Raw genomic sequence first — 9,106 nt, 5'->3', positions numbered from 1 at the left:
CAACCAATTCATATCTAGAGCCCTCACCCCCACTCTTCAATGTGTATTTCACCATTTCATATACCTTTTTTTTACTATTGTCTTTCCAAGATCTTGATCACACCCCTCATGGAAACATGTGTCAAACTTGGATAAGCCACAACATTCTAGACACTTCTCATTTAAGAAAGCATTTCTATAAAAGAAACAACCATCAACTCTACAACATAAAAATTGATCTAACAAGTCCCTTGATGATTTTGGAAGCCCACTAGCACCACAATTGTTCAACATATCTTTACTATGCAAAGTAGAATGGATGGAGCATAATAGTTCATAGTGCATAGAAAACTTGACATGATATTTGCAACAACATATATTTCAAATTTTAAGTGGCACACAATAAAATGGCTTCAAAGATTCAAAAGCCCTTTGTGATATATGAAGACTTGGATGACTCTCTCTAAATTGTTTGAACAACATAGTTTGATTTACTACCAAATAGTGTTTAGGATGTGGCATGCGGTCTCTAATGCCAATTCTCAACTTTAACACGTCTTTAGCATTGGGTGATACTCATGAGCTAGAGTGCCAAAATTGTGTAATTTCTTCCTTCACATCATCGAATAGCTTCTTATCAAAATGTGGAAGTCTCCCACCAAAAGCCCATGTTTCATTTTGAAGAATATCATCAATCATCTCTCGTCTACTAAGTGCTCTTCTCAAAGTAGTACAATTTAGGTTCAAATCAATATAATTTTGTCTCATATATCTACCCTTTCTCAAATGATGACTTACCAAAGAGGCTGTAATAACCCTTCGAGCAGATCTCTTATCCTTCTCCTTACTATGTTTCCCAATGCTATTGAGAGCACTAAAAAGATTCTTGACAATAATGGAATTTTTTTCTAATTTTTTATTGACATAAATCTTCAATTTGGAAAGCATAGGTCTCATCTTTTGTATCTTTAATAAGTGCATAAAAAGTTGACATTGCTCCACCACTATCTTGTTGCTGAAAAACATCTTATATAGTCTTGAAGTCCATAGCCAAATGGTTCTTTCTAATTTTTTCCCTTTTAAATTGGTAATAATCATTTCATCAATTTCAATTATCCATTTTGGTCTTCTAGAACCTTTATGTCAATTATAATTAGGAGATATGTAAGGTTCCTGTGCATTGTCATGTTTAGAATGGTCAATCATGCAATTTATATTATGACTTAGTAGCATTTCATCCTCAAAATTTTTATCCTCTAAATTTTCAGTCCAGGCATTATCATTTTCAATTGGTACATTTTCATTCCCCAACTGCACATATTCATTATCTGACTCTACGATTTCACCTTCAACTAATTCATCATCAACTTGACTCACACTTAACATACCTTGTCTTTTCGTTCAATGATTTACTTTGTCCCTTTCCCTATATGTTGTAATGTCTTCATTGGATACCTTCCTTTTGCGTTTAGCCTTTTAACAACTACTTCTCCTCATTCAAATGACAATATCGAACACCTAATGATATATTATCAAACTTTTTTTGATTCTTTGGGCCCCAAAACGTGAATTTTCCCAAAACCCATGCAAATGACCCACAAAAAGTGATGTTGTCAGGTTTGCAATCACAAGGAATATTTTGGTAAAATCATGCCACTAAAATCGGATCAGATACACAATAATAAATCAGATATCCAATTTTAGATCGGATATCTAATATTGAGGCCAAAATTTTGGAGGGAAATAAAAATTAAGATTAAGATTATAATGTATAATGAGTTATCTATAATGAGTTATGAGTATATTATATTATATTATTATTAAATTATATATTATGTATAATGAGTTATCAGTTATGGATTAGATTATAATGTATTATTATATTATATTATTACTAAATATAATAATATATGTTATTATTATTATAATCTATAAATATATAATATATATTAATACATATATGAAATTATTATATTATAATATTATTATTATTACTATTATTATTAAATATAATAACGTAATATATGTTATTATTATTATTTTTACTATATTATTATTAAATATAATAACGTAATATATCATATATGTTATTAATATATTATTATTATTATTATAACACCATATAATATTATTGTTATTATTATTATTAGTATTATGACCTATAATCCATTTGGTTGGTTCTAAAATGTGTCGAGAGGGATCATAGGTTAACCTATGACCCCGATCGACGCATTTCCTGATAAGGTATGTCCCTAGGGGTCCTAGGGGCCCTAGGAACCCTTAGGAGGACCCATTTGGTTGGTTATAATGCATCGAGAGGCATCATAGGTTAACCTATGACCCCTCTCGAAGCATTTCATGACAACCTATCTCCCTAGGGGTCCTAGGGCCCCTAGGAACACATTTGGTTGGTTCTAATGCATCAAGATGGGTCATAGGTTAACCTATGACCCCTCTCAACACATTTCATGACAACGTATGTCCCTAAGGGCCCTAGGAACCCTAGGGATACATGTGGTTGGTTCTAATGCATCGAGAGGCATCATAGGTTAACCTATGACCCCTCTCGATGCATTTCATGACAACCTATGTCCCTATGGGTCCTAGGGCCCCTACAGATGCATGTTTTTGGTTCTAATGCATTGGGAGTTGTCATCGGTTAACCTATGACCCCTCTTGACACATTTCATGACAACCTATGTCCCTAGGGGTACTAGGGCCCCTAGGGATGCATTGGGTTGGTTCTAATGTGTCAAGAGGGTTCATAGGTTAACCTATGACCCTGATTGATGCATTTCATGACAACCTATGTCCCTATGGGTCCTAGGGCCCCTAGGGATGCATGTGGTTGGTTCTAATGCATCAAGAGGCATCATAGGTTAACATATGACCCCTCTCAGTGCATTTTATGACAACCTATGTCCCTAGGGGTCCTAGGGTCCCTAGGGACACATTTGGTTGGTTATGATGCATGGAGAGGGGTCATAGGTTAACCTATGACCCCAATCAATGCATTTTATGACAACCTATGTCCCTAGGGGTCCTATGGCCCCTAGGGATGCATTTGGTTGGTTCCAATGCATCGAGAGGGATCATAGGTTAACTTATGAGCCCTCTTGATGCATTTCATGACAACATATCTCCCTAGGGGCCCTATGACCCCTAGGGACACATGTGGTTGGTTATAATGCATTAAGAGGTTTAATAGGTTAACCTATGACCCCTCTCGATGTATTTCATGACAACGTATATCCCTAGGGGCCCTAGGACCCCTAAGGACACATGTGGTTAGTTCTAATGCATCGAGAGGCATCATAGGTTAACCTATGACCCTTCTCAATGCATTTCATGACAACCTATGTGTCATACCCAAAATACAAGGGCAAAAACACATGTAATTTTTTTTTTTTAAAGATTAATAACACCAATAAGTTTGATATGTTTGTTTCCACTAGTTAAAGTATAGGTATAATGTAAGATAGATACGGGTTCTCCTAACAATGTCCTGACATTCCATTTAAGTTTAAAATCAATGTGTAGGAATAGATCGTTATTTTAAACTTTTGTTAACAAATCAATTATTTAAATTTAAAAACAATTAATTAAAAGGTCTAAACATTAATATGTTTTTAAATTGAATCATATGCTAATTAACAACCTCACTCAACTTTAAGGTCAAACTTAAATTTCACTAATTAATATTGCTAAGATTAAACTTAAATATTACCAATACTTAATTAAGTATTACAAGATAAATAATACATAGTTACTTAAATTGAATTTAATTTAGAACTAGATATTATTTTTATTTACTTCCAAAAATCCAATGGTAAAACACCAATCACTAAATCTACTAGAAAACCATAGAATTACAATCTACCCAAAATGTTAATTAACCTACACTAACACTAACTTAAGATTTAAAATAATTTAATAGATTAATTCCATTAATTTTAACAATAAATTTAAAACTTCAACTATACTAATTTAAAATATTTAAAATAAACCACACTAAACAAAAGCACATCCCAAAATAATACTAACTACATAAACTAATTAAGAATTACAAACATGCTACCCTTAGCTAACATTTAACATTTTTTAATTTAAAAAGACAAACTAAAATCAAATTTAACATGTAACACCCCGCCAAGGGATCCAAAAGAATTAACCTAAAGTTTTACTAAGTTTGCCAAACATTTTTTTTTTTTTTTTGAACATGAAAGACAAAGCATTCACATCTAGCACATAGTAGTGGAAACAATAACGTATAATCATGTAAAGTATACCTAACAAGTTACATTCCTTAAAGATCCCAAGATGTTGAGTCACATTTAATTTAATCACTACTAAATCTAACAACTTCTACATCCATATGAATGAATAATAGAAAGTCCAAAATCCATAATATTCATTTGTTCTGAATACCTCTTGGCAAATGAGACTCAGAATACTTAATCATCCACTATACATGTGACATGGTATGAATGGGTCATAAGGATATAAAAATGCAAAGATAATGATGCATCAACCTTATTAAATCCATGATACAAGTAAAATCAAGTAAATGAAACCATCACATACATGATACATCCATCCAACATAAAAGATATAACATCCATCATAGAGGATATACAACTAATATAAGTGTGTGGTTCCTCTTAACCATCATTAGCATCATTAGACCATCGTGGGCCCTAGCCATCCCTCTGCGTGTAACATCCAAAACCACCAAAGAGATCATCAATATTATCATAATAGGGATGTCACTCCTAAACATGCTACAACATAGACATAAAGAAATCTAACATACTACATTATACGCATAAGGAAATCTAACATACAAGAATAAAGCATAAGATGATCCTACAAAGAAAATAACATCATCTATCATATGCTAATCATCAATATAAAGAAACATACCAGTAAATAACATCCAACAATAAGTACACCATCAGAGGCACACACAAACTCTATAGAGGAGACTTAGGCTACATTCTAGGGAGTGTCATCACATGGTTGCTTGAGTTACCCTAGACTGGTCTCTCAATAGACCCTGGACCCTCAAGCATTGAGTTATCCTGGACTATTTACTCTGAACCCCAAACCCTCAACATGACACATGTGGAACCAGAAAGCCCTCTCAAGAAGACGAGGCAATCATCCCATTCCCATCCTCAGTCTAAACAAGCACTCAGGGTATGAGCGGGTTAAATATCTCTAACTGACCTTTTTAATGTGTTTCCCCAAAATTATTAATTACTATATTATCACTTATTATATAACTTGCAATAGGTTGCCTTGGTACTGACCACTTTGGGCCCCGGACCCCTACTACAAGCCACTCCCAAGACATGTACCTAGAAAACCTCTCTTAGAAACATAAAACACAGTTGTGTCCCATACCACAACACTCATATTAATCAATCTCAGTTCCTTAACAGGAAACTTCACAATAAGATGGTACTTCCACTCAAGAGCACATAAATGCTCCACAAAGTAAACCTCACAAATATATACATTTTTTCAATTTGAATCATAGGACCTATCATGACATCTAGCCACATAAATAGTATAAAAGATTTCTCACAAAACCTCTGGTGTGCGCTTATGAAATCAAAAACCCAAGAATCATATAAAAACACCTCAGTCCTATACAATTGACTGGAATGCATTAATAGATAATCCAATGTATTCACATCAGTCCTCTATGAGCAACTAAAAGACATCAAATGATTAATCACAATATCCATTGGCTCTCACATGACATTATCAAGAACAAACCATTCAAAGGTAAGATGTAATTTCATGTTTTGGTTTTATTATGAAACACAGTGTTAGTTCACAACAAAGTCCCAATTTTCATTTCAATGTGAGTTTTCAAATTTAAAGAGGTACATCTTACTCAATATAGTTTTAACCCTTTCCCATAATTGATAAAAGTCCATTTACCCCTCTAGGTTTAAAATAATTTTTGAAAATAATCTAGGGGCAAATTATTCATATAACTTAGTGAAGCAAATAATTAACTCTGATCTAGATAGTATTACTAAGACTAATATTAGAATAAATCTACAATATTCATTAACTATATACATCATTAATTAAATTTAATTAAACTAATGTTTAACTAAATTAATTAATGACAATCGACTAAACGTTGATATCACTTATTAATTTAATAATAATTAAAATAAAATAAATCATAAAATTCATTGTACCTGCACATCATAGCAGACACTTGTTTTATGTGAGCTCATAATTTAACTCATCGCCATTTAATAATATATATTAATATTGATAAATATATATTATTAAACACAAACTTTTATTAAAACTTTATAAATTAAACTTACTCTATTTCACTTTAAATAGATGCATTGCATTAACATGGTCATATGACTGCGGCTGTTGTCGGCAGTCACAAGCATGGCTGAAATAGCGCCATCAACTCATATAGCCTCTTAAGAAAATAATAGCATTAAATCAAATAGCATCGCTCGAAAACCGCATGCAAATCAAAGTGGAAACATGATCGCCATGAGTACAGACAAATGAAGGAGGAATCTACAAATGTTTTCCAAACTACTCCCAATGCTTCTACTCAAGTTCCCTAAGCTATACTAACCTCATGGGCATAGGAGGCAGGAAAGGTAACAATCAAAGGTTCTACCATTGCCAACGTAGAAAAGTTTAGTGACACTGTTGCACTAGCCACAATGCAAAACTTCATGTGAATGCGCCTCATCATAGATATGATTTGATTTAGTTATTTTTAGTGTTGTAAGAGTGTCATTGTTTTTCATTCTTTATATATATATAGTTATTTTTAGTGTTGTAAGAGTGTCATTGTTTTTCATTCTTTATTATTTGGAATAAGCTACATCTGAATAAATCCATATTATTGAATGTTCTATTTTTTTATTTTTTATTTTTATAGACTGTGTTGAAAACCATTTTAGAAAGAGCGCTATCATCATTTTAGAGATTGTTGTTCAAGCTTAGAATTCTAGTGGGGAGATTGGCGTCATAAGGAGATAAGTGGACATTGCTTATCTCAGATTTATATAAAATTGGCACAGAGTAGAAGTAAAAATAATGAGATTTTTCTCCAAGCTCTACCATCACCTTTCTTCCTAGAAAAGGTGTCCATAAACTTGATAGAAAAGGGAGAGAAGTATTTCATTTCTCTTTGGCATTTTAAAACTTACCAAAGCAATGCAAGACAATTCAATTCGCTATCAGCCATATCCATATACGGCCCACTGATCTGTACTTGCGAACTCGATTAATGTCGTGCAGCACCATGATCATTTACATAAGACAATACTCGATTGGAAAGAAGTTATAAGGTCTCTAACTTATGTGCACCATCAATATCAAGATGCTAGCATGGGGCAACATATTATATGATGCAATGTGTGAGGAATACATCAGATAAACATTCACATGTAGAGCATATGTAAGCGTACAGAGGGAATAATTAATATCATTTCATGATGATAGATTGGTAGATGATACCCCAAACTATTTGACTCAGTATATTCAAGTGCACACAAGAATTGTATTACAAAAAAAATGTGTCACCTCAAGCGGTAAGAAGTCAATCGTATGTAAATGGCCAATTGAGATTGGAAGAGGGAGTACAAAATTTGTTTTGTGAATTTCTTTCATTAGATGGTGATAAGAAAATTTTAATATCAACCAAATGCATGTTGTGGGAACTAAAGTTAATGAGCCCAATCTTTCTATTAAAATGGCTTGAAAATTAAGTTCCAAACTCCACATATGAATCAACACCATTTCTATAGATGGAGATCATGTGACAACACCACAAATATGCATAAGAATTTAAGATCATGGACAATGTTGCAAGTGTTTGAGAGAATGATTCACCTATTATTGGAATAATGAGTATCATTACCGTATTATGTAATAGTAATACTTTTTTGTTTTCCTTCAGAGTTTAAATAATATGAATACAAATAGTGTACCTCTTACTAATAGGACCAGCAAACTCGAGTATTCATTTATAAGAGTAAAACAAATAGTTTACCATTTAATAATAGGATTAGAGTACTTGAGTATACCATATAAAGTGGAATAGAGCAGGTATAATTATTAGAGAATTGTGCTGAAATACATCAAAAGTAGCCAATGCTATACAAAAATAAAAATATAATGTTCATGAGGAGAAAGAATAATGCCCAAAGTCTTCACACTGGCTATTTAATGATCAATCTCTTATCAAGGTCATTAGTAACCTAGTCGTATGCTTGCATTTGAGAAGAGAAGGTAATTCAAATAGTCTAAAATTGATAATAGTATCAGCAAACCCATGTATTATTTAAAGGGGAAAATAGAGAAGTTATATCTAACCAGAAGACTATGCTAAAATAGTTCAGGTAGTCAGTGCCATACAAAACAATAAAACTCACAAGGAGAAAGAATAATGATTAGTACTGTCACTCTAGCTTTAAATGATCAATATGAATTGTCACTATTATCTACCGCATGTAGAAGCCTATAAAAGCATGTAGAAGCCCTTCAACCCCCCCTCCCCTGCCTTACACACTAGGAGTGCTTGTATATAAATACCTCTCAGGAAGCACCTAGAATCCTCTAGAAACAACCAGGAGATAAGATAAGCGTTGACAATTCAGCACAAACCTTATCCAACCTTCTAGATAATGGGATAAGAATGATAAGATTGTGGACACCATGTGCTTAATTAGTACGCTCACTCTTGTGTTGTAAACAACTCGTGCATAAAAGAGGTGCACATACTCCCAAGTGAATAATTATTAAAATAATGCATATTAGTTTACTTGACTCTTTTTAAATTAATTTATTAATTTTAAATCTCATGAAATCATGAAAATTTTAATTAAATTAATTTCTTTTCCACTTTATTTTTGAAACTTAATTAATAAAATATTTATTAGCCTAAATATTAATATTATTTAACATTTATTAAAAATGACTAAATATATTATTATTAGGTTAAATAAATATTACCACATTCCAACTTTAAATTTACAACTTTCATCTCCAAATTTAATTTTTTTATTTAATTAATTTCCCAATTAATTAAATAAAATAAATATCATATTAATTTTCCATTTAA

The sequence above is a fragment of the Cupressus sempervirens genome, chromosome 10 (assembly GCF_028749045.1).
Source record: "Cupressus sempervirens isolate cs-2001-9-10 chromosome 10, ASM2874904v1, whole genome shotgun sequence".
In the NCBI taxonomy this organism is placed as follows: Eukaryota; Viridiplantae; Streptophyta; class Pinopsida; order Cupressales; family Cupressaceae; genus Cupressus; species Cupressus sempervirens.
This window is presented reverse-complemented; position numbering follows the sequence as displayed.